Source organism: Erythrolamprus reginae, chromosome 1, assembly GCF_031021105.1.
Source record: "Erythrolamprus reginae isolate rEryReg1 chromosome 1, rEryReg1.hap1, whole genome shotgun sequence".
NCBI classification, from domain to species: domain Eukaryota; kingdom Metazoa; phylum Chordata; class Lepidosauria; order Squamata; family Dipsadidae; genus Erythrolamprus; species Erythrolamprus reginae.
This window is the reverse complement of record NC_091950.1, coordinates 158,355,878-158,383,663: the sequence shown is the minus strand read 5'-3', so window position 1 is coordinate 158,383,663 and position 27,786 is coordinate 158,355,878. Positions and strand designations below refer to the sequence as shown.

The 27,786-nt window shown below is 39.8% G+C and overlaps 1 protein-coding gene across 2 annotated transcripts in view; it reads left to right on the top strand.

The window, feature by feature from the left end:
* Positions 1–27,786, top strand: part of SEMA5B (semaphorin 5B) — a 622,390-nt gene that overhangs the window by 121,139 nt on the left and 473,465 nt on the right. For both annotated transcript variants that reach the window (XM_070730236.1, XM_070730229.1), the window contains one exon: positions 25,967–26,009. The gene's annotated coding sequence lies outside the window, so the exon portion shown is untranslated. The remainder of the gene's footprint in view (positions 1–25,966; positions 26,010–27,786) is intronic.

The window sequence follows — 27,786 nt, the reverse complement described above, 5'->3', positions numbered from 1 at the left end:
GGGTTACAAATGTTCATGAGGTGATTCTGGGTCAGTGCAACTGTCATAAATATAGGCCAGTTGGCAAGCACCGAAATTTTGGTCATATGACCATAGGAATGCTGAAAGTGTGAAAGACGGTCATCCTGGCCACTTTTTTCAGTGTTGTTGTAACTTAGAATGGTCACTAAATGAATGGTTGTAAGTTGAGGACTGCCTCTATTGTGATTCTACCATTGATGCAGAATTTAAACTTTTGTCCCTGAAGAACAGCTCTTGTTTGAACCTCCGGGACCGCCTGCTGCCGCACGAATCCCAGCGACCGATTAGTTCCCACAGAGTTGGCCTTCTCCGGATCCCGTCGATGAAACAATGCCATCTGGTGGGACCCAGGGGAAGAGCCTTCTCTATGGCAGCCCCGGCCCTCTGGAATCAGCTCCCCCCCGGAGATTAGGACTGCCCCCACCCTCCTTGCCTTTCGCAAACTTTTGAAAACTCATCTATGTCACCAGGCATGGAGGAGCTGATATATCCTTAGCTGCCTTTGACTTTATGGATGGTTGTGTTTGGATTGTATGACTGTTTTTAATAAGGGGTTTTTAAAGACTGTTTTAATATTGGATTTGTATATGATGTTTTAGTTGTTGTGAGCCACTCCGAGTCTACGGAGAGGGGCAGCATACAAATCCAATAAATAAATAAATGACTGCTTTCTTTCATATTAAAAAAAGGGATATAGGAAGCTTCAAGCATTATACTTTTATATATCTAATCTGACTCTACATTTCTGGCTTTTATGTCTCCATTGAATGTAACCGCATAGGATAGAAATAGCTAAACTGAAAAGTTTGACATTGTGCCACCGTGGATTTAAGATTTCAATTGTTTACCTTTCTCGGCCCATTTTGAGTAAGGCTCACTCAAGACTTTTCACACTGGGTGAACAGTTCCAATAACAAGACATTGTACAGAGAAGGCAAACTTGCTTGCCAGCTAAGACTTGGCATTTGTAAGTCTTGTTTGAAAAATATGTTGATGGAGCAAATGACATATAGCTAAACTATGCAAATTAACCGTGGCTGTTGTTACTAAAAACCCTCTAAGGAAATATTGATTCTTGGAAGGTGATATTTATTTCTACAAGAGGCTCTTGGGTGATGGCTGCAGGCTTTTTTTTGAAGCAGGTAATGAGAAAAATATATCAAGCAGAGTTCAACTTGTTTCTTTTAAAAGCATTTCCCCCCCTGAACTTTCCCCCTCCCCTTTCCTTTCCACTCTGTGCTGCTTATTTGGTAGACTAGGTATCTGTTATTAGATACTATGACAGGATGCAATCAGGGATTTGTGTGTTGGGGTAAGGAGGCAGCATTTCTGTGTTCCCTTGTAGGCTGCCAGTTATGTGCTTTGTTTATTCTTTGTAGCTTAGGCTATTGAAATTACACCAGGTGTATAGTTGTCTTGCATGAGTTGATCGCTGGAATGCAGATAACATTTGGATTGTTGCGTGCAGTGCGTTTTCCATTCAGCGAGTCTATCTGATGTTAATTTTTGTGGAAGCATCTGAGCAGATTTTGAAACCTGAGATTAAGTTTCTCTGCCAATAGAAGCTTCTCTATAATCAGGCGTAATGTACGACACTGCTTATCTTTTGTTTTATACAGTGGGATTCCACCAGAGCATAATGAAAACATATATATTGGAAATTGCTTGTTTCTTTGTACAGTCAGGGGAAAGAAATGACTATGGAAGGAATGAGAACTGGGAAGAGAGAATCAGTTATTATAGGCTCTGAGCTTATTGAAAACTTCTGTTCTATTGTTGTGTGATCTTTTATTTTGCATGTTGAAAGATATAGATGGAAGATTTCAGAGTGGATTTCAATGTTGTTGTTTTTAATATACATAATACTATTTTTGTGACACTACTAGACATCATACACTAAATGACATACCTGAACTGTTGCAGTTTTATGGCTTAACAAACATAGACCTGGACCATACACTTTCCTAAGCCTAAATTTCTGATCCCCCCTCCTCCAAATTTGTATATTTGGTTTTGCCTTCACACAGCGAAGCAATGAAAGTGATGTGCCGGTGCTTGGAGGCTCTTGCGGTCTGGATGGGTGTCAACAAGCTCAAACTCAACCCTGACAAGATGGAGTGGGTGTGGGTTTTGCCTCCCAAGAACAATTCCATCTGTCCATCCATTACCCTGAGGGGGGGGAGAGAATTTATGTATAGTATGCATGTGTTGAATGGTTTTTTAATGATGGTTTTTTAAAATGTTTTTTTAAATATTAGATTTGTTACATTGTTATATTGTTACTATTCTTGTTGTAAGCCGCCCTGAGTACGGAGAGGGGCGGCATACAAATCTGAATAATAATAATAATAATAATAATAATAATAATAATAATAATAATATAATAATAATAATAATAATAATAATAATAATAATAATAATAATAATAATAATGTAAACTTAGCCATCAGGAACAAGTTTAAACACACAAATCTTACCATTTATGAGTCACTGGAGTGAAAAGAAAAGTCTTGGGAAATACCGATTCAGAAAAAATTTCTGTGGCAGGAGAGGGGGGGGGGGGGAGAGAGAGGCAATTTTCACATAGAAACATAGAAACATAGAAGACTGATGGCAGAAAAAGACCTCATGGTCCATCTTGTCTGCCCTTATACTATTTCCTGTATTTTATCTTACAATGGATATATGTTTATCCCAGGCATGTTTAAATTCAGTTACTGTGGATTTATCAACCACATCTGCTGGAAGTTTGTTCCAAGGATCTACTACTCTTTCAGTAAAATAATATTTTCTCATGTTGCTTTTGATCTTTCCCCCAACTAACTTCAGATTGTGTCCCCTTGTTCTTGTGTTCACTTTCCTGTTAAAAACACTTCCCTCCTGAACAAATTATTTTGTTGCCTCTCATGCCACTTTCCATATAGTACTGCAACTCACTAGTGTAAAAATTCCTGTTGAGTATTCCTGTATTCCTCCTGTTAGAGTGGACCTTGAACTACCTCATGTTATAGCAATAGCATTTAGGCTTATATGCTGCCCAATAGTGCTTTGCAGAAATCTCTGGGGAGTTTACAGTCTAAGCATTATTTGCATAATGCCCCCAACAATCTAGTTCCTCATTACACTGACCTCGGAAGGAGGGAAGGATGTAACTTGAGCTGTAGTCAGAGATTGTCTTCACTTTATTTTATTTATTTATTTTATTAGTGGTTCTTGTATGCCGCCCAATTCCTGAAGGACTCTGCGTAGTTTTATCTACAATGCAGATCCAGAGAAGAAACATTGGAGAATTGAGAAACATGCAACGAATTAGAACTGGTATTGGTAGCATGGAATGTCTTCCACCAAGCAAAGATACAACATAGCTAAATAAATAAATAGCTCTGGATTTCTACCACAACAAATGTAAACGATAAAATGGATGAAATGTGGAATAGCAATTGCTGTGTTATTTCAAGATACCCTGGGAACAAACAGCAAATCGTTGCAGAAATTTTTATCTGTAATGCCCACAAAATGACCCCATGCAGGCAATTCTTACTGGCATCCACCACAAGTTGAATTTCAAATCCCTTTGGTATTTATTAAGCCAGCAAAACCTATTGCCTTTTGTAGGCGACTGATAACACAGAACAGAAATGCTCACATCAATTGACAGGCCCGGGAGAATGCTTCCCTTTTGGGGGGGGTTTACAATATTCTTATTGGCAAGCTTGCTTATGCTGCTTATGCTCAGCAATAGACTCTTCAATGTTCTGGATGTTGTTGGACACCAAGATAATTATTTAATTTGGGAAGAAGCAATCTCTTCATTGCCCGCTCAATCCCCACATTGATGGGATTGTGCAAATGGGTTATGAATGCCTTGAAAGTGCTTCTCAGTAGCCTGTTGTTCCAGTTCTCTGCACCTGTGCCTGCCTTCTCAAGGGTTGGAGTGAAGCAACCAGAGGAAACTTGATGCATTTGGGTTGGGCAGATGAGTTTGGGCCCTTTTGGTCTCACTTTTGAAAATGTCTAATTTTTCTTTTTCTCTCTCTGAGTATGACATCTGTGTGCGGTTCCCCCCCACCTAAAGAGCATGAAAATCATTTTGCACTAAGACGGAACGCTGGTGCATTTTGATAAAATGATTGGCTTTAGCTCCTCACATTTTTCAAACCCCAATTTGAAGTAGTTTGAGAAAGAGCCTACAATTTAATGCATGCCAAGAAGGTGCCCTACCACTGAACAATGATTTCTTAGGGTAAAGTTTGGCAGGGTTAAGGGTTGTCTAGTCTTCACATCACTCTGGGGAAAGGAACTCTCGTGACTAGGATTACACATTAGGCTGGGCAAAACGAGGGAAATTACAATTCCCACTTATTTCTTTTTAAATGATACACAGTGTAGTATGATTAAGATGTGAACAAATGTTATGTTCAGAAATTCTCCTAATCAAACAATGAACACATAAAGAATAGAGATGTTTGTTTCAATGCAGGCTTTAGAAGTCTATTAAAATGAGGAAATGACAAAAATAAAGATTAAGAAGTACAAACTTCTGCTAATGATAGTACTTCGACCGCAGAAGAAAGATGCTGATTAGGCAGCCTTTCATGTGCCAAAATGTATTTTCTGAGAACTTTTACTCTGTCTGTTTAATAAAATGGGGGTCAAAATCCAGAACATGCAATTTGTTTTACTTTTGCTATACTGTTTGTGTTAATGCTGCCTGCTTAATTCCTAAAGAGGCAGTACTGATAAAATGCTGTTTTCCTTATAATGTAGATGTCTATAAATATTTTTGTAAAAAGCTGAAAATAAATTCAACTAATGAATGTATAATTATGGCCCCAGTGAACTGCACTTAATTTATTAAACATTGTAAACAAATCCAATTATGCACAGTACATTTTGTAAATAAATATGACTATGTCTGTGAGTGGTTTAAGTATGCATAAATTTCAGTTTTCCAATTCTTCTGATTCTTTTTAATGAAGCCCAAAAATCCCAATAGCCCATCTAGAAACAAAGGCAGTTAAAAAGCCATTACCATGTTCCGTATCAATAAAAACGCAAAGACAAGTGCCTTATAAAGAGCCATACATAGGATGTAGGTAGTTCACCACACAAAATGTGTCTTCACTGCCTGCTTTCTTGATTGATCTTGCCATTGGCCAGAATAGAAATCTTATGGAACAGCTCTTTAGATCTCGGCAGACTCTTATGGATGTACAGTGGTCCCCCGATTATTGCGAGGGTTCCGTTCCAGGACCCCTCGCAATGATCGGTTTTTCGCGAAGTAGCGGTGCGGAAGTAAAAACACCATCTGCGCATGCGCAGATGGTGTTTTTACTTCCGCTGCAGCAGCGAGGAGCCGAAGATTGGGGTTTCCCCACCGCCCACGCAAACTCCTCGCTGCCGCTCGCCCACCCTTCGCCCGCCCACGCCGTTCGCTCGCGCCGCTTCCCAGGTGAGTCCTGAAGCCAATTCGCTTCAGGACTCAGCTGGGAAGCGGCGTGAGTGAACGGCGTGGGCGGGCGAAGGGCGGGCGAGCGGCAGCGAGGAGTTTGCGTGGGCGGTGGGGAAACTCCTCGCTGATGCCCGCCGCTTGCCCTCCCGCCAGCAAGAGGGGGAAGACCCAGGGAAGCCGCCCAGCAGCTGATCTGCCCGGCGCCATCTACGCATGCGTGGCCATAGAAAAAAAGGGCGCGCATGCGCAGATGGTGTTTTGACTTCCGGGTTGAAAAATCGCCATATAGCCGTTCCCAATGATCGGGATCGCGATACCCGGGGGATCACTGTAACCACACTTTCAGAATAGTTAGGCAAGGAGAAAAGTGAGGATTAAATTAAAGGGTCTTTATAGGAAAAAGGGGGGGTTTCTAATTTTTGCCTTGACAAACACTTGTCTAGTCAAAAGAAAAGCAAAGTTCAGTTGGTGGCAATGAATAGGGCACAGAGACCTTGAGTAGGTCATTGATTCAAGTTCTCATGTGTTGCTGCAAATTTATTTTAAATTTAGTCTCTTGATTAAATAATAATAAATAGTCTCTGGGATTAAATCTTTAACAACACAAAAACCCAAACAAGCCCTATAAACAGAAAAATATAATAGAGAATGGTTTTAATGCAGCCTTGTTAAATATCCCCTTACTTTGATGGCATTTAAAAAAAATTCAGCTCATCGTTCGAATTGGTCCTATCCACATTTTGTTGGATGAACTACTGACTTGAATCTTGGAGGAGTGAGGTTTGAGAAGAATTCAGAGACTAATGAGTCACGAGTTGCCTTTGGAAGAACTCATGGCACTCTCTTCTGGGATGTAATTCTCAGATTCGGAAATGCCACAGTTTCAGTTTTCAGCCCAAGCACATAGGAGCACGAAAATGATAGAGGTGGACATCATGCCAAATCCTATTCTGTATGACTGAAACCAAGATAAGAGCTGTGGACTTTGTGGATCCATTGCTGATACATCAGTTCTCCTTTCTGAGAAAATACTCCAGTTAAAGTTTTCAAGTTTGCTGTCCAAGGTCTGACAGCTTGTTGTCTTCTGACCTTAACTTGCTCAGGCTCCAATTTGTCTTCCCTAATTTCATCTGGTGGGACATAGAGCCATCCATAAATGCTCACACTGTAAGCTGCTTCTGCTGACAAAATACTACAGTGACAAATAACCTAAAGAGGCCAATTTGCAGTGGGTGGGAATTTTGACCATGATTTCAATGTGCTCCACTTCAGGAATTTGTACTGAAGGACTTTGCTATGGCTCTAAATAAATATTAAATATTAATTCATTTCTTTCACTTCATTATCAAGATGGAAATTGTATTAATGCCTTTGTACTCATCTAGAAGGCAGTGTTTTTTCTGTGTAGAAAGATCTCTTGTTCATTTGCTTGAGATACATCCATTTTCCCTGATAAATTGTTGTTTTTGCAAAGTCTGTAATAAAGACTGCAAAAAATAATAATAATGTCAATTTGGCATTGTAATTATTGATTTCAGATAGGTTGTTTTTAATTGGCATCTCCTTAAGGATTCTGATTTTCTACAAAGTGAAATATGTCACATTTTCCAGACGCTTGGCATAAAAACCATCAACAATCTGTTTTGGTTCAGTTCCGAATCCAGTGGGACCTAGATTTCATATCCTTTAAACTTTTACAAATTTTAATTGTTTGTCTGAGTAACACAATAGGCATTTAAAATGAATCAGCGCTTCAGACTTGGCTCTATAAAGAGTTCATGATTAGTGCAATTCCTATATATGTGCCAAGCTGCCTATACTTTTAATTTTATTTTAAATGATCTTGTTAGCTTAAGCTCTGCTTGATTAAGCAGTAACAAATGCCAACTGGAGCAGATGTATATAAAGAAAAGCCCCTCAAAATACAATAATTAAAAGAGCAGTCCCAATTTTTATTCTTTTCAAGCATCCAGATGTTTTGAGCTTCATTGGTCAAAGTTGATATTTGTGCCACTGTATTTAATTTTTGGCCTTTCCATTTCCCTATAGTATTTACATGCAAATGGAAAGGGCAAAAATATGGAGCTTTGCTTCCACTGCCCTTGGAGATTAAACCTATATCAATCTTAGGAGGAAGTAAAGTAGGAAAGAAAGCCCCGGTTTAAGTGAAAAGTTTTCTATTAAAAAAGATTCCAAAGAAAATAAATCTGAAATAAATAAAATAATATGGCCTGTGAATTGGCAGCAGCAACCTTGGTATCTTAATTTTTCTCCTCTTTTGTTGACCTTCTGGTTTTGAGAATTTAATTGGTTCCTGAATTATGATTAGGTGCGATTAACAACATTGTTATAATTATCTTCATCGGTGCAACAAAATGCAATGCCCCTAATTTACTTTGACCATATTTTCCTGGCAAAAATAAAAAACAAAACTGGGAAAAGGCAAATTTCAAAGAAATAATAATAATAATAATAATAATTATTATTATTATTATTATTATTATTATTTATTAGATTTGTATGCCGCCCCTCTCTGAGGACTCGGAGCGGCTCACAACAACTGAAACATCATATACAAATCCAATGTTAAAACAGTCTTTAAAAACCCCTTATTAAAAACAGTCATAGAACCCAAACACACCATCCATAAAGTCAAAGGCAGCTAAGGATATATCAGTTCTTCCATGCCTGGCGTCATAGATGAGTTTTCAAAAGTTTGCGAAAAGCAAGGAAGGTGGGGGCAGTCCTAATCTCTGGGGGGAGCTGATTCCAGAGAGTCGGGGCCGCCACAGAGAAGGCTCTTCCCCTGGGTCCTGCCAGACAGCATTGTTTCATCAACGGGACCCGGAGAAGGCCAACTCTGTGAGACCTAATCGGTCACTGGGATTCGTGCAGCAGCAGGCGGTCCTGAAGGTATTCTGGTCCAATGCCATGTAGGGTTTTATAGGTCATAACCAACACTTTGAATTGTGACTGGAAACTGATCGGCAGCCAGTGCAGGCTGCGGAGTGATGGCGAAATATGGGCGTATCTGGGAATGCCCATGATAGCTCTCATAGCCGCATTCTGCACGATCTGAAGTTTCCAAACACTTTTCAGAGATAGCCCCATGTAGAGAGCATTGCAGTAGTCGAACCTCGAGGTGATGAGGGCATGAGCAACTGTGAGCAATGACTCCTGGTCCAAATAGGGCTGCAACTGATGCACCAGGCGAACCTGGGCAAACGCCCCCCTCACCACAGCTGAAAGATGATTCTCTAATGTGAGCTGTGGATCGAGGAAGACGCCCAAGTTGCAGACCCTCTCTGAGGGGGTCAATAATTCCCCCCCCAGGGTAATGGATGGACAGATGGAATTGTCCTTGGGAGGCAAAACCCACAGCCACTCCGTCTTGTCAGGGTTGAGTTTGAGCCTGTTGACATTATGAAGAGATTCATAAGAGCAAAACCTATTAATTGTTTATGTTTATAGCTTTGCTTTTCAAAGGAAAATTCAAGAGCAAAACTAAGAAAAAATTACAAATACATATATTGTAATGAAAATACCTAAAATCAAGCAGTATATGTAAATGTATTTTAAAAAGACAATTTAACCTATATTTTTCATGCGAGTTTGAAAGACTGCGCACTGTGTGGTACCATTTATAACGGTAAAAGTTTAAATGACCAAAATAAAGGACAAAAATGACTTTTTGAAAAATAAATAATTCAAAAAGACAGCTTTCTGAAATAAAGGACTCCCCTTCATAATGCAGGATGTATAGTCACTGGACTTCAAACACGTTCTGCCTTTTTCTTTATCGCCTAGTGTTGGGTTTTGTTTTGTTTTTAATAATTTGCTTTAAATGCAAATTATAGCATGCATGATTGGCATAGATGAGTATTTTTTTCCTCTGGATGAAGCAAGGTAACTCTCATAGGATTGATGTTTCTATGTTCCTTCCATTTAGGGTTTCATGCAAATATGGCAAAGCTGAAGGATTTGTGGTTAAGCATAGAAATTAAGGATCTAGTGTCTCTCTTTGCCACACAAGACAGTGAAATGCACCCAGACAGAATGAGCTCTTTCATGCGGGAAGTGATGATTTACTGATTCACTGCCTGAATACCAAATGCAACTGTGTGATAGGAAGGCTTTGTTCCAGTGGGAATAGTAGCGAAACTGATCTTGGAAGGAAGCAATAATTCAGGCCTTTGGAGGCAGAATCTTATTTCATTCACACCATTGAAACTCCACTGACATTTACTGGCTTCTACAGTTTCAGATGAGACCAAAAGGTGTAAAGGGCAGACAGGAGAAACACTGAAAATATGGATCTGCTTATTTTAATTTTCCCAGTATCGCCATTACTTCAGCGATACAGGGTGAAAACCCAGAAGCTTTATCAGCTATTCGTATAAATGATGTGGAGGGTAGAAAATTGTCTGTGCAGTTGAAAGAATTCAGAAAGTGAGAATGTTTTACGTGGGAAATGATGTCCCATGTGCTTTTTAAAGAGAATAATTGATTTCCTGCTGGTGTCAGACAAGGCCAAACACAAGGCATGTGTTATTTATGAGAGCAATTCAGTGGTTGTTGGACATGTTTATCATCTTTTACTCCAAGGTGGCATTCCCCAAACTGGTGCCCTGTGTTATTTCAAGTCTTAGCCCAGTGATGGCAGATCTTTTTTTCCTTGGGTGCCAAAAGAGCATGCACACGCGCTGTTGTGCCTGTGCGAGTGCCCACATCCATAATTCATTGCCCGGGGAGGGCAAAAATAGCTTCTTCTGCCCATCGGAGGCCTTCTGGAGGTTGGAAACAGCCTGTTTCCCAACTTCTGGTGGACCCAATAGGCTCGTGTTTTGCCCTCCTCAGGCTCCAAAGGCTTCCCTGGAGCTGCGGGAGGGTAAAAATGTCCTCCTCCATCCCCCCAGGAGCTCTCTGCAAGCCCAAAATGCCCTCCCAGAGCCTCTGTGTTAGTCAAAAATCAGCTGGCTAGCACACACATGGATACTGGAGCTGAGCTAGGGCAACGGCTATAGGTTTGTGCCATAGGTTTGCCATCACTGTCCTAGTCATAACCAAAAGTGTGAGGCTAACAGATTTTTCTAATGATTTAATGCAGTGGTGAAATTCAAATTTTTTTACTACTATGCATGGGCTTGGTGGGTGTCGCTTGGTGGGCGTGGCAGGGGAAGGATATTTCAAAATCTCCATTCCCACCTCACTCTGGGGCCAGCCAGAGTTGGTATTTGCCGCTTCTCTGAACTACTACTCTGAACTACTCTAAATTTCTGCTACCAGTTCTCCGAACTACTCCAAAGTTCCACTACTGGTTCTGGAAATTCAAATTTCTGCTAACGTTCTCCAAGGTACTCCAAAGTTCTGCTACCAGTTCTCCAGAACCTGTCAGAACCTGCTGGATATCACCCCTGACTTAATGCATAATGATATTGCTTCCTGGTATTGATAATTTTAGTTTATGTAACAGTGAATAATGCCTGTTGTTTGGGGGCCTTTTATTGTGGCATTGGCCTGTCTCATGGAGAGCAGACTTGGGCAAAGGGAAATTTATTTATTTATTGATTGATGATTGATTGATTGATTGGATTTGTATGCTGCCCCTCTCCAGAGACTCGGGGCAGCTAACAGCGACAATAAAACAGTGTACAATAGTAATCTGATATTAGAAATGATTAAAAATCCATTAATATAAAAACCAAACATACATACATACATACATACATACATACATACATACATACATACATACATACATACATACCATGCATAGAATTGTAAAGGCCTAGGGGGAAAGAGGATCTCAATTCCCCCATGCCTGGCAGCAGAGGTGGGTTTTAAGTTGCTTACGAAAGGCAAGGAGGGTGGGGGCAGTTCTAATCTCTGGGGGGAGTTGGTTCCAGAGGGCCGGGGCCGCTAGTTGCTAGTCTGGGTTTTGGCTTTCATGCAAAAACTTACAGGCCGCTTCTTGGAAAATGGAGCTCTGGTTTTTGTTATACTAGCATGAACAAATAGGAAAATGTTAGAAAAAGTCTCCCGTGTATTGCATGATTAGTGGCACAGCATTATTCAAAGTTTATTCAGAAACAAATGCTACTGATTTTCAAGGAGGATTAATCTTGTGAATTTGCTTATAGTTAAACAACAACAACATCATGTTCTATTACTGCAGAAGGCCAGTTTTGTGCTTTCTGAAGTTGATGTGATCTAGTCCTCTGGGAATGTTTTCTACCTTTCAATTGAGAGATTGCTGTGGCGTGAAAATGTAAAATTTTCAGGGCAGTTAATTTGACGCATGACCCAAGGGCTGAGTTCATTTAATCTCTCCATTGACTTTGGTAGGCATAAGGTCACTCAAGGTCATAACACAGTTCAGTTGTTTATTAGCAGCATTTTAAAGCTTAGTGTTTCACCTTTTCCATGCTCCTGTTGTTTAAAGCAACTAATCATAACAACAAATTGAATAAGGTTAACTGGATAAAGTCATCTCCTTCATATTAACTACTAAACTAACTGTCTAGGGAGGTGAATTAATGATCTTTACCGAAATCTTTTAATGGTTATTTGGTCACAAGGTATGATCCATTTTGATCTTTTATGCAACATAAATCAGTTTAACAGTTAAGTCCATGCAGTTAAGCTTTTTTGAATCCAAATGAGAGCTCTTCAAATGAAGGAAATCCAGGGGAAACAATATAGAGGTACAATGCAATTAAATGTGGGGAGAGCTATAATTAGATAATTGTGCAGCAGCCTCAGACTCAGCATGGAGATTAATAGCAAAGAAGCATCATGAGCCTTCATTAGTCTCCAACATTGCATAAAGTAGTGACCATTGCTTGGGGCAAGCCTGATAGAGAAAATTAAGGTGGTTTTACTTCTAATTATTAGCCAAGGTTTTAGAATCTAGGACATTTTGAGTAGATACAGCTTTTGAATAGATGAACTAAAGCTTGATTTTATTTGTAAATGCAGGTGGCTTGAAGAGTTGGCAGAGTGAATAGCAAAAGTCAGGTGTTCCAAGGACTGAACACAGATGTTGCTAAACTGCAGTTCCCAGCATCCTTTACCATTAGCTATGCTATTAGGCCTGTTGCAAATTATAGTTCAGAAACATCGAGAAAACCCCAGATGGTCTATTAACAAGTAAGAGCCAAGTCTAGCAATGACTCAGGCATGACCCAGACTGAATAGTCACTGAAGACTGGTCTGGAAACTTAGCCAATAGATTGTTTTGCTAGATGAAGTCACTGTGTAGTTCAGAAGTCATTGTAACCTAGTGAACAATTCAGTGGATCAACACAAAGAGAAGCAAAGCATAAAATTGAAATTTTCATTTCCAATTTCGGCTGCCCCGATAGTCATTGAATGGCCTTCAATTGTAAGACTTGCTTTCCTAGGAAAATATACAGTACCTGTATAAAGAGTAAACCTCTTAGCACCAAATTGTAATATACAAAATATATAATATAAAGAGAAAATCTCTTAGCACTAAACTGTAAGATACCAAGTTTAAAAACAAGTGTTGCCTCTTGCTCTTCCCTAACTTAAGTCCTGAAAGTAAAATAAAAAATTTGTCCAGAGAGTGGGAAGAGTTTGTGTTATTATTATTATTATTGTTGTTGTTGTTGTTGTTGTTGTTATTAATAATTAGATTTGTATGCCACCCCTCTCTGTAGACTCCGTAGATTATTTCTGTACAAATAATTCAAATAAACTTATGAGTTGAATTGGGCTGAGAGATGGTGAGTGGCCCAGAGTTATACAGCTGCCGTTAATGGCAAAGACATGGGTTGAACTTACAATCTCTTGCTTTCTAGCCTGGTGCCTTAACCACTAAATCAGTCTTTCTCAAATAGTGGGCCACTCCCCCCTGAGGGGGGACACGGAGTGATACCAGGGGAGCATGTGTGTGGTCCCTCTCGATCGATTCCCCTGGATGAGGAGTGTTTTCCCCGTTACATGCTGCTCTGAGCCCGGAAGAGAAGGTGGCCAGGTGGAGCGACTGCATTTATTTTATTTATTTGTTTTGTCCAATACACAATGAAGGTTATAGAGGATATAATCATAGTAAAATATATCGGAGAAAGAATAGAAGAGATATAGGAATAAGATATAGGAATAAAATATATCAATGAAAGAATAGAGAAAGAATATAGGAATGGAAGAAAAAATATAGGAGATATAGGAGAGACAATAGGACAGGGGATGGAAGGCACACTAGTGCACTTATGCATGCCCTTTACTGACCTCTTAGGAATCTGGTGAGGTCAACCGTGGATTGGTTCTTGTTGTTCTCAGTGGGTGCCACTGATAGCTTTGAACTGCACTCTAAAGCTTCCTACTGCACCATTCACTGTGAGTGCCCAGTATAGGCAGCGCTTATGGCAACCCCAAAACATTGGCTTGATTAAGCTGGCCTGGCCCCATGTCAAAAGAGGGCCCTAACCACTGTAGCTCATGCCTGCCTAAGCAAAAACAGGCTTCACTGAATTTGGTGTGACTTACTCCCAGGTAGAGCAGCCTTCCCCAATTTGTTTGCAGCTTATAATAAGTAAAATAATAAATATTTACACTAAAATTCCATTGGGGACCAAATCAGAAATTTGGGGATGCATGCAAAATGTTTACTTCTTCATGGAAGGGGGCGTAACATAAAATAATTGAGAAGCACTGCAATAGATCAAACTGGCTCTCAGACTTTTCTTATAAGTTGCAGTTCTCTGTTGCAGAGTTGGATCATTCAGCACCTAAGCGATACCTTGAGGAGAGGAGATAAATTTTCTCACCCCATCTTATTCTTTTTCATAGTACTAGGACATATGAGTCATGTCTGCTTTTCAATATTGCAAAAACAGTTTGCAGAAGATCTGGCAATCTTGAAATGCTGAAAACAAGAAGGAAAACCCTGTTTATATGCTGAATTGCTGAGGAGCATGCATTACAAAATCCCAGTTCCTTCCTTGCTTTACATTATGTTGATTTCCATAGATGTACAATGCACAAACAACAACTCGATTCTCTCGAGTCACAATGTAAGCCTCTGCAATGTTGTTAGTGTCTAAGTCATGATGGTAAACCTATGGCACACGTACCACAGGTGGCACAGGGAGCTATATCTGACGGTCCGTGAGGCATTGCACTATGTCAGCTCCAGTGCGCATGTGTGCACTGGCCAGATGATTTTGGCCTTCCGGAGGGCAGGGGAGGCCATTTTCACCTTTCCCAGTCTTAGGAAAGCCTTTGGAGCCTGTGAATGGCAAAAGATGGACCCAACAGGCCTATTGGAAGTTCATTCCAGTATGCCTGTTGGGGACATTTTTCACTATTTCCCAAAGCCTGGGGAAGGTGAAAATGGCCCAAGAGGCCTACCAGAGCACCATTTTGCCCCCAGAGCAAAAATAGATTTGCCATCACTGGTCTAAGGTTACAGGCAAACTTTTATTGGTTCTCGTTTGCATTTTCTGGCTCAAAACACAGAAATGACACAACCCATCAATGTTTGAAAAATGCATTCTAGTTGAGTAAGGAAGACTGGATGGTGGATAATTGGTGCAGAAAAGGGAGTAGGTTGTTTTGTAGTTCCCTTGTTGTTATTGTTTGTGATGTTTTTTGTAGGGAAACATTTCTTATAGAATCAGAGGAATAATTCTCTGATATGACCGAAATAGAGTAAGGAAAATGCTAACCTACAGTTTGAAGTATAAGAATGGGGTTATGCTTTCCTGGATTTGAATCTTTGATTAGTCTAAAAATAGGGAAACAATGAATAATTATTTAGCCCCTATTGCACATACTGTAGTAAGAGTCCTGCTATATGGTGAATAATGATGTGTTGTACAAATATATAACTATATTAATGTTTTTAGAATGGATAAAATTTTGTCAGCTTTCTCAGGTAAACCAGATAGGAAACACAATTAGATGAGTTATTTCTATATTATTGTAAGGCTACATACTACGTGCAAGTCTCAAAATATGAATTTCCCACAGTGATTTTTAACAGCCTGCACAATTAGGGCAGGTCATTCCCAAGTTTCTTCCTATGATAAAGGTAATTAAAGGAGCCTCCCTCTTTTTTCTGAATGTTTCCTAAGCAGCATCTGTTCCCCACTTAACCCCAAGGTCATACACATATTCTATTATAAATTTAAACACTTTGATTTCTTTCCTTTTGCTTTTCTTTGTACAGGTTCAATATGCAAAAAAATAAAGGAAGGAGATAGATAGATAGATAGATAGATAGATAGATAGATAGATAGATGGATGGATGGATGGATGGATGGATGGATGGATGGATGGATGGATGGATGGATGGACGGACGGATGGATGGACGGATGGACGGATGGACGGATGGACAGACAGACAGACAGATAGATAATAGTCAAATGATAGACAATTGTCATTTCATCATGCTTACAATTTTTATTGTTATATTTTATTGATTTTATTGTAATTTTTTATGGTGATGATTAGGTAATTTTGGCAATATATGCCTGAATTTATGTGGATCAACAAGTTGATGGATTAGTGGGACTTTTATAAAAGACGCAATTTTAACAAAAGCTGAAGTCTATATACTTGATAGACTTAACATATGTCATGCTGAAAGGAGGAACACTAAAGACTTCCACCTACATCAGGTTACTCGACTACACATGAGAACAGAACTCCAGGAGGAGGGGGGAAATATGCTGAATGAATTTAACTTAATACTTCTCCTGCTAGAAGTATTTAATTGCAATTTCCAATAATACTGATGCCTATGGTATAAAAACCTGTAGAGATTCTCAATCATCCAGGTCAGGGTTCTTCCAATTGTGCTTTTTTAGGAGGCAACTGAACATTCTTGTTCTTTCTTTTGAAGACATTTCGCTTCTCGTCCAAGGAGCTTCTTCAGCTCTGACATTCCCCACTATCCTGTCAGAGTCAAAGGCTTCCCTGGAGCCAGGGAGAAGGTAAAAAAGCACCCTCCCCCATCCCCTGGAGGCTCTCTGGAAGTCAGAAATGCCCTCTCAGAGCCTCTGTGCAAGCCAAAAATCAGATGGTCAGTACACACATGCACCCTGGAGCTGAGCTAGGGCAACGGTTTGCGTGCCAGCAGATATGGCTCCGCGTGCCCCCTGTGGCACCCGTGCCATAGGTTCGCCATCACTCCCATATATCATGATCTACTGTCTTTACTGGATGTCCTGGTGAATGTTGTGCCTCTGAAAGGCTAGGCTAGCTACACTTGTTGTGCCTCTTAAAGGCTGGGCTAGCTACGCTTCATTTTTGAGATCTCCTAGGTGAAATGCTTAGAAAACAAGCTCCATTAATAACTGGCTTGAAGCAATATTTATTTCCTGCGAGCTGCCCACAGTGCACTGAGTAGCTTTTTAGTTTCTTGATGACTTTTCTGATCGTATCCCCATCTTATGACTGCCTGAATACTTCACTAATCTGTTGGTCTTCAAAGGAGGCTTTGCCTGGATTTGCTGGGGCTTATTAATTTCCCTGTTTTAGGAAGAGAGACAGAGTCAGTTTTTTCTATATCTTGTGCTGAGAAAAGCTTCTTGCCAGAGGGCCTTATAGCAATTGGTCTGTGGGAGTCTGCTACATATTGAGTGGGAGAATATTTTTCTGTGTATGAAATATTCCTTTTTCATTAGCCCTCAAATATATTCCTGTTTCAGCAAAAAGGAAACCATAACGTGCAGCAATTTTCAATTTCTCTGTTAGGGGAAGGGAGGAGTGAGGAGGTTAAATGCCATTGCTTTGAATATATTCTCTGATTGAAATATGAATTAATTCCTTCAATTCCACACTGTGTAGACTTGCGGATTAACTGAGAATTTTAGGCTCCAAAATACGCCAAAAAATTGAGTATGCCTTATGTGCAAGTATGTATGTATATCTATATAGGCATGTATATATGCATGCATGTACATATGTATTGTTTATTTGACTTGTATACTGCCCATCTCACCTACAGGTAATATATATAGAAATACATTTTAAAAACAGTATGCACACACACACACACACACATATATATATTCAGCAAAAATATGTGATATATATATATATGTGTGTGTGTGTGTGTGTTATGTCCTTTTTGCCTCTAGGCCCAACCCAGGGCCATTTCAAGGCAGTTAATTTATTCATAGCTGACAACTATATTCTGTATGTATCACATGTTTTTTGTTGAAATTTTAAAATTAAGGGAGACTAGGATGGCACCATTTTAGCCTTGTTCTGGCCTCATCAGCTAGCCACACCCTTACTGGGATTTGAGCCGGCAGCCTCTGCCTTAAGGCAGAGAATTAACCTCTAGGCCACCAGACCTGATCCCTTCAGCTCTGTACCAGGGAGGGGCTATATGTTTTTTTATGTCGGATCACCTAGGGGCAAAAAGGAGCTGTGACATTCCTTCAATATACCAGGGTGATCTGACATAAAAAGACATATAGCCCCTCCCTGGTACAGAGCTGAAGGGATCAGGTCTGGTGGCCTAGAGGTTAATTCTCTGCCTTAAGGCAGAAGCTGCCGGATCAAATCCCAGTAAGGGTGTGGCTAGCTGATGAGGCCAGAACAAGGCCGAAATGGTGCCATCCTAGTCTCCCTTAATTTTAAAATTTCTTGTTTTCATAGATTTTCACGGGTACAGGTATGATGTTCTTGGTATATTTGGGTTTCTTCCTGTATAGGATTCAGAAATTTCTGGCAACGTTTTGATGAGGTCCCACTCGTCATCTTCAGGCTGATGCTCCTGTCCTTGTTCACCCTAGATACATATGTGTGTGTGTGTGTGTGTATGAATATTTCAAAGGTTGGCGAATATGCAGGTGGCACAATTTTAATGGCATTTTGGTTAAAATGCAAGAGTTGGTCTATTCCCTTGTGTGTGTGTGTGTGTTTCTGTTGAATCACCCTGGTATACCCAAATATGGGAGGGAGCATACTGCTTCCTTTTTGCCTCCAGGGGCCATATCCAAGGCAGTTAAATTTTTATAGCCGACAAACTATATACTATATGTGTAACATATTTCCTTCCTTTTCATTATCAGCAAAAATCTGTTACACAGTACATACATATGCATATACATATACCATATACATATACATGCAGTATTTTTTGTGTATAAGACACACCCTTTTCCTCCCTAAAAGAGGCTGATAATTAGGGTGTGTCTTACACTCTGAATGTAGCTTTCCCCCCCAGCCCTAACTAGCTGCTAATGATCTTCCCATTACCTTGCAGGCTCTTTCATTGTTTCTCTCTGAAGAATGTTTTCCAAGCCCTAAGTCTTTGCACGGTTTGTTTTATTACTCTAACTTGCTCTGAGTAAATTTCTTTCCAGCCCTAACCAGGTGCTAACAATATTCCCAGCTCTTACTGGCTTGCAAGCTCTTTCATTGTTACTTTCTACCAAGAATGTATTCCAACCTCTGTCTTTGTCTTTGGAGATCTACTTGCTCCAGATATTTTTTCCAGCCCTAACAAGGTGCTATTAATGTACCCAAGCTCTTTCATTGTTAGTCTCTCAGAATAAATATTTTAAGTCTTTAACCAGGGGATAAGATAATGTGCTGAAGCTGACCAGACTAAGGACGCTAGCTAGATGAATACCTGGTAAGCAGATTCTTTTCCGTATTTTCCTCCTCCAAAACTAAGGTGTGTCTTATATTCCGATGCATCTTATACTCCGAAAAATATGGTAGTTTTGGAAATTAGCTTATTATAGGATGGTTTCAGCTTAGGTGTTCGATGGAATTGTACTTATGAAAAAGAACAAATTCACATTCTGAACACCACCCCCTAGTTCAGGGGTAGGCAAAGATGGCTCTTCTATGACATGTGGATAATTGGCTGAAGAATTCTGGGAGTTGTAGTCCACAAGTCATAGAAGAGCTAACTTTGCCTACCCCTGCTCTAGTTAGAAAAGCCAAGAAGACCTTTGTTCAACTTCGGCAAATGACTTTTCTGGAACAGTGGGGTGGGGGCACATTGGAAACATTTATTGATACCATTGTCACTTCTTGACTGGATATCGCAACTCATTCTATGTGTGGTTGGTCTCGCAAGCTCTTTGGAAACTTCAGATGATGTGAAATGTGGCTACCTCTTTATTAACAGGCTATGCCTGTTGCCATATCACAACTTTACTTGGGAGCTGCCCTGATGATTAGCATATAATTCAAGGTTCAGGTCATTTGCCTGTGAAGCCCTATATGGTTTGAGATTCAGGTAGCCTCAAGGCTGCTTATTGTAAATAGATCCTACTTATAAAAATACACAAGCAGAGTATGTGTGCATGTTGGTTATACTTATTACTGGGAAGTCCAAAGGAGGCTTGGAAATTTAACATTTTCTGGGGGGAGGATGTTTCCCTTCTCTGAAATTAGATTAGATTAGATTTATTGGATTTATATGCCGCCCCTCTCCGCAGACTCGGCGTGGCTCACAACAATGGTAAAAACAGTACATAGTAACAAATCTAATATTTAGCAATCTAAATTACAGTTTTAGGTTAAAAATTCCACAAAAGAAACGCTAATATATAAAAAAACAAGCACACAATCAATCATACACCAAAACTACATGGGCAAGGGGGAGTTTCCTTCCCCTCCCCTCCAAAATTAGATAGGAGCTTCCATGATAATGTTGAGAAAGCTTGTTTCAAAGATCCTTTTGGGGCATGATGGAATGTAGAATTTCTACTTCAACTTTTGTATTTTTTTGTTTTGAGTTGATTATGTTTGGATGCACAAGACAATAATACCTATTTATACCTATTGAATAGCTTTGTAGATCCTGATGAGTGTGCAGGATATGAGACGTGCAAATATCAATTTGTGATAGCAGATGACCAATCACATATTAAAATAATGTTGTGGACCATTTGCTGCAAAAAAAAAAAAATTCTCTACTCGTCAGATGTGTTGTATTAGTTTTTCCGCTACTATTTTTCATTTCAACTTCCTTGTAATATCTACTTCATTTTTCCCCAACCTCTCCCCTGAGGAGTTGTTGCACACATCAATATATGAAAAATTTATTATTTTTCTGCTTTCCGTGAGCCTTTGTTGGAGAAATATTCCCCCATCCCCGACTCCCACCAACTCTTTCAGCTGTCGGGCATAATACACTTTGCATTTCATTTATATGCTGTGCCTTTAAAATCACATCTCTGACTGCCAAGGTTTTGTCATCTTTTTGCTCATTTGTCTTTCTTCAGACTTGGTTCCACTATCAGCTTATAAAAAAGTTTAGGGGTTGGGGGAAGCATAATTCAGAATATATTTCTTCCCCCTTGCAATCCATTCGAAAATATTAATGAAACGTAATTGTAAAATTACATAGGGTGATTGTTCAAAGTTAATCTGTAGGTGTTTAGAATATCGGGAAGCATAATTTCAGCTAGGTAGATTTGACTCCGTTTCACCTTTTAAATGCTAGAGAGATTTCTTCCCACCTGCACATCTGAATTCACTATGTAGAGAGCAGGAACTCAGTGACATTTCTTTTCACCTTTGAAGGGTTTCATAATCATTAATACATTTGTAACATGACTGGGAAATGAGTAGGCTTCTCTCCTTCACAACTGGGAACTCTGAAATCAGAAATAACTGACAAACTCATTAAAAGTGAGTCAGTTTCAAAACTTGCCTGACTTCTGGTTTTTCTACCAGGCAGTAAGATAATATTCTGTAGTAATACTTCATTTGAGTCCAAAATCTCCTTTTCTAAATAAAATGCATACGATCCACCTTTCTAGGTTTTTCATATATTGTAGTCAAAGAAGGATTTTTAGAACATTTTGGAAACTACTATCTAAATCTTCATCCAGCTACAACCAGGGGTGGGCCCCTCCCGAAACGGGGAGGGAATGCTGCTCCGGTAGCAGAAATGGAGTTGTGTGTGCAGCTCCATCACCACTGGCTCTGCATGCATCATGCACTCGCGCAACCAGCAAGATTCTGGTTAAAATCACTGGGTTTTTTTCTTCCGCACATGCGCAGAAGAAAAGAAATCAGTGATTTTTTGCCCAAATCTCACTGTGAGAGGGACATTCACATGAGATTTTGGTTGCTACAAAAGATGAATCTCACCGCGGTGCCTAGGGCATGCAGGCCGCAGCAACAGTGCGGCGCTGGGTTCTGGCCACCTGGCCTGCTCCCCACACTGCATCTTCTTGGCATGGCGATGGTGAAGCAGGAAGAGGATGCTGCTGCTGCTGCAGCAGCAGCAGGAGGCCGAAGCTGCAAAGGAGCGAGAAAGCACGCAGCTTCGGCTCTTCCTCAAAAGGTAAGGGTTGGGCATGCTGAGAGCCCCGAGACTGGGCAGGCCACGAGTACCAAGGCCGGGAGTGCCAGGGCTGGGCAGGCAGTGGGTGTTGGGGTTACCGGTTTTTCATCCATTTTCAGCCTTTTTTGCTTCTGCGCCTGTGCGGAAGCAAAAAAAGTGAAAATCTCATTCTGGTGCGAGATTCGGTTTCTGCTCATCAGATTATCCATCAGTTATATACTATAGGGTATTCTACTGATAGTACAGTGTAGTTTAGTATAAAAGCTTGTTGTGGTTGGCTCTGGCCCAGCTCCTGCCCCAGGGAATGTGGAGGTGGAGGCAGGGGAAACGTCAACATGTCCTAGGCCTGTGTTGTTGCCGGCAGAGTCAGGGAGTGCAGTTTCCTCGGACGAAGAAGAAGGTGGTGGTGACTTGGAAGAGAGGGGCGTGGCACACAGCCCAGGAAGCCAGTCACCATTATCTTCAGTCGATTCAGATGATGAAGTGTTAGACCCACGCAGGCGCAGACTTATGCATCGAAGAGACCAATTGAGGAGATATTACAGGAGATAAGAGAGGCCACCTGTGTTTGGGTGGGGCTCCAGTAATTAGAGCTGCTGCTATAAATAGCAGCGTGCTAGTTTGGCCGTTGTGGAAGATTATCTGATCGCAGTTCTTCAGGATCGTGCCTCGCTGTGTCTGAACTTTGTTTGTGGATTTTTCACGCCTTTGACACCAAAGCAGAGTAAAGTGTGTGTGTGTTTTACTTCGTGGGAAGAAGGAGGGCTGTGACGTTTCTTCACAGCTACTAGCTAAGTACTTAAGGACTGATTAAGGGACTTGTACAGCCGACAAGGTTGTTTTGGGGAAGAGTGCTCTTTGCAATACAAAAAGGGTGCTTTGTTTCTTTTGAATTTTGTGATAAAGGACATTGTTTTGAATTTTCAAACGTGTGTGTGTCTGAAATTTGTACCCGTGAATTTTCAGGAGGCTTCTACCAGAGAGCCCGGCAGAACGAAGATATATGACACTTTTGGTTTAGTTCCTATAGGACAGATATAAGCTTCCCCCCCCCATGTCTGGGGATGGGATTTAACAATTTAGGAGTGGTTAGGAATTGGACTGGGTATGATGTTGATATAGAATAGATAGGATCAAGTGTTTAGGGATTGGAAGGTAGTTTAGGCATTTTCTCCATTTTTTTTTTACATTCAGGTTTAGGATTGATAACACCTTCTTTTAAAGTAACAAGATGTTATTCCATTTCTAGGAAGTGTGATGAAAGAGAGTTGTAAAAAATGGTGCTCGAGGTCTATCTGCTTGCCTTAGCCTCAGGCTGCCTACTCCTGCCATAGGAGAAACAGGGGTTTTCAGTTCAAAGATCAGAGATTACTTCAGTTTGCACAGAAAATGGTGTTTCTGAAAAATACAAATAAACACACAGGGCTGAGAAAGAAAACCTCACAGTCTGCCCTGGAAGCCCTTATTTTATTTAAAATAGCTAACACAGTGTGCTCAATGAAAGGTAGGAGGCAATGGCTCAGAAAAAGGTAGGTAGGTAGATACGTAGGTAGAAAGGAAGGAAGGAAGGAAAATATTGTTAATCAGTACGAGAAAAACATCTGTTAATTCCATCATATGAAATCATTATAAAATGTAGTTATGTGTTAAAATTCTTTGTTGTTGTGCTACAATGCTTAAACGTAAGAGAAGGATTTTGTTGGTTTTTTTTCTTAATTTTCATGTAGGGGAAGAACTTTTACCTCTCTTTAACCCCACTTCCTTTTTCCTGACCAATCCTGGTAGCAGCTGCCATAAGCAATGTATTTCAAGGACATCAGACATTTTTTAAAGCACACAGAACCAGTTACCCAGGAACCATAACATTGGGGTTTTTATAGGGGAAAACAGAATCAGAGCTGATAAAGAGTTAGGGTGCATAACTTCTTTGGTTATTCCGAGTTGATTTCCCAAGCTTTTAGTGCTTTGTCTTGAAGGGTTTGAGAATTATCCTATTAAAAATTTCTCAGCAGAGAAAGTAAAACATAGAAAGAAACAATCCCTTTGGCAGCTTTTGAAATTTAGAAGCAGGAATGGCTCCAAAATTGTATTCAGAAATAAGATACTGTGTTTAAAGCTATGATGATGATTATACTCTTTACCCATTCCCAAAGACTTTTAGGAAATGATTTAGGTGTGGTTTTGAGAAGAAGCTTTAGTCAAGTAGTTAACATGTTTTGGACCTGTTTCCCCAACTTCATTATTAACAGAATTATTTTTTTTTAAGTATGATGCATCTGCAGAGTAGGTTATGCCAACTAACATAATTAAATGTGAGCTGAAACTAGACCCATAGGGATTTGTCAAAGAAAACCAAAACCATTAAAGCTAATTTTCAGAATAACAGTCTTATTCCAAACATTTAGCAATGTAAACCTTTGTGGACTAGTCTACTTTATGATGATGGCTTCTAAGATATAAAGACTTAGTAATCTATTAGTTGTTAAGATACTGTTGGACTAGATTTTCTTCAATATTTTGTTTACTAAGTCAGTCTCATCTAGTGGTTAAGGAATTGGTCTTAAGCACATAGCCTGTTTTCCCCCAAAATATGACATCCCCTGATAATAAGCCCTATTGAGCTTTTGAGTATAGGAAAAAGCGCTTATTTAAAAAAAATATAAGACAGGGTATGATTTTCAGGGAAATATGGGAGTTGGGAGACTATGTGTTCTAGTCTGCCTTAGGTTTGAAGGCTGGATGACCTTAGACCAATCACTCACTCTCTCAGCCCAACTCACCTCACAGTGGGAATAGCAGGAATAAGTACTATTAGATATGTTCTCTGCCTTGAGTTGTTTATTAAAAAATAATAAAGGTGATATATATATATATATATCACCTTCAGCAAAAAACATGTGAGATATATAGAACAAGAACAGAAGCACCAGCCTGAAGATGACGAGTGGGACCTCGTCGAAATGTCGCTAGAAATGTCTAAATCCTACGCGGGAAGAAACCCGAATATACCAAGATCGTCATACCTGTACCCGTGAAACTCACATGTTTTTTGCTGAAATTTTAAAATTAAGGGAGACTAGGAAGGCACCATTTCAGCCTTGTTCTGGCCTCATCAGCTAACCACACCCTTACTGGGATTTGATCCGGCAGCTTCTGCCTTGTAAGGCAGAGAATTAACCTCTAGGCCACCAGACCTAATCCCTTCAGCTCTGTACCAGGGAGGGGCTATATGTTTTTTATGTCAGATCACCCTGGTATATTGAAGAAATGTAAGGGTGTGGCTAGCTGATGAGGCCAGAACAAGGCTGAAATGGTGCCATCCTAGTCTCCCTTAATTTTAAAATTTCAGCAAAAAACATGTGATACATACAGAATATAGTTGTTGGCTATGAATAAATTAACTGCCTTGAAATGACCCTGGGTTGGGCCTAGAGGTAAAAAGGAGCTGTGACGTTCCTTCAATATACCAGGGTGATCCGACATAAAAAAACACACACGCACACACACACATATATATGTTTTCGTAGATTTTCACAGGTACAGGTGTGAAGGTCTGGCAACGTTTCGACAAGGTCTCACTTGTCATCTTCAGGCTGGTGCTTCTGTCCTTGTTCTAGGGTGAACACAGCGAGATGGGAGCTGCCTTCCCTGTATAAATGCTGGTGGGTGGGTGTGGTTTGATGGCTCAGCAGCTGCAAGCTATGTTGAAACTTCAAGTTTAATGGCTGAGCCATAAAACCACACCCACCCACGCAAGAAATTACAAACCGCCATAGCGAGTACAATTTAGCGTTCTGACAGTCAGTGGTAGCCCACCACTGACTGTCCGTATAAACACTTAACTTTTACCTTCCATGCCCATACATTTTATTCTATATTAAAAAAAATCTAATAGATCTTGTGTTCTAAACTTTAACATTTTCTGTGAAATGTTTCTCACTTTTTCCACCTCTGTTTTTTCCTCTTTAAAAATTGTGCTGATGCATTTATCAGTGCTCTTTGATATGAGCAACAGCAAAAGTAATAAGAGATTACTAAGTATTACAAATTAAACCTGGAACATTAATTGCTCTTTGCATCTGCTTGTGGAGGAAACTTTCTAGCAATTAGATTTATCTCAAGCATCTTCAGTGCCTGTGTTATGAGCTGACATTAGTAAAATGGGACCCAAATTAAAGTTGATTTTTTTTTAATGCAGGTATTGCCTTGAGGCCCTGGACCCTAGTGGAATGCTGAATAAGGTGAGATTGTAAAAAGACAATTGAACTCAAGATACCCCGATAACTTTCTGTAATGCTAATATCTTATAGAAAATATAGGAAAAAAATATGATCAGAGCTTTTGAATATCTTGGTATCTACAGCTAAGTGAAAAGTTTTGTATTTCTTTTTTTACCCATTCTTTCACAGTTCCCCAACTTTTCTCCAGTTCTAAATTTGCAAAAAACAAAGGATTTTACACTAGGTTTGTTATGCCAGTGTTAGAATCTGATGGTTTTGTTACTGGTTACAGAATTTTAAGAGGGTTGCCTCGGGATAATTAATGGACTAAAAGGAAAGTTGTGCTATTTAATGTATTCCCATTTTCTATGTTATTGGCTCTCTGGGAATAATCATTATCCTTTGACTATTATCAGTGATGTTAACTTTTGCTTATGTTTATTTGGAAATGTTACATTAACCTGTGGCTGTATATATGTCAAATCTTAACAGCATCAGTCTCTTGCCTGATCAAACGCCATTATTTTCTCAAAAAAACCCCATGAATATAATATAAGTTTATTTTAAGGGATACGTGGAAGTCTTGAATGAATTGAATATCATTTATTATTAAATGATTTCTATACTTAGGCTTCCCTAAACTCAGAAACTTCACTAGGCTGATTAATATATCACTATTTTTGGCATAATGCAATATGTTATATGTTAATGCTTAAATGTGAATGGAAAGAATATGGATCTTTAGCAACTAGGCATGCTCCCATATACATTTGTTAAGAAAACAGAAATATTACTTTATATCTCCGAGACCGTCTTCTGCCCCACAAATCCTAGCGACCGATTAGGTCCCACAGAGTGGGCTTTCTCCGGGTCCCGTCAACTAAACAATGTTGTTTGGCGGGACCCAGGGGAAGAGCCTTCTCTGTGGCGGCCCCGGCCCTCTGGAACCAACTCCCTCCAGAGATCAGAATTGCCCCCACCCTCCTCGCCTTTTGTAAGCTCCTTAAAACCCACCTCTGCCGTCAGGCATGGGGGAACTGAGATGTTCTTTCCCCCTGGTCCTCTACAGTTTATGCATGGTATGTCAGTATGTATGTCTGGTTTTTATAATAAGGGTTTTTAGTTGTTTTATTATTGGATTGCTACATATTGTTTTTATCACTGTTGTTAGCTGCCCCGAGTCCACGGAGAGGGGCGGCATATAAATCCAATCACTAACTAACTAACTAACTAACTAACTAACTAACTAACTAACTAACTAACTAACTGTAGTATTAAAGTAGATCAGTAGAAATTATAGATGCCATTTAATATTGTGACAGTGGATTGGGGTTTGTTCTTACTGAAGGATCATTCTGCAATTTGTATTTGTTTGTGTGAGCTGGCTCATGTTGATTAAACAAGGTGGAAGGGAAAGAGGTTTCTACCATGATGTCTCTGAAGTGTGCCTTACCCATTTTCAATCCAATTAATTTCTTTTGTTACAGTTTTTTCTCTCCTTTCCCTTAAATAATAAGGGAATAAGTAATAAGTAATGTCCAACACCAGCACGTCAGTCCATCTTTTTCAAAACCAGAGATCCGACTTTGCAAATTAAGCAAGATAGTACAGGATGTCACCCAATTAAAGCTTAAACAATGTTTTCTGACAAGAAGCCACTTAAACATATACTCCAATTCAGCTGTTGAAATAAATAGGTTCTAAGAATAATAATTATTAATTTAATGATACCAACTATGCGAGAAAATTGCAAGAACTTTTTAAATAGAATTTGATACATAGGATACTGAAGCTATAA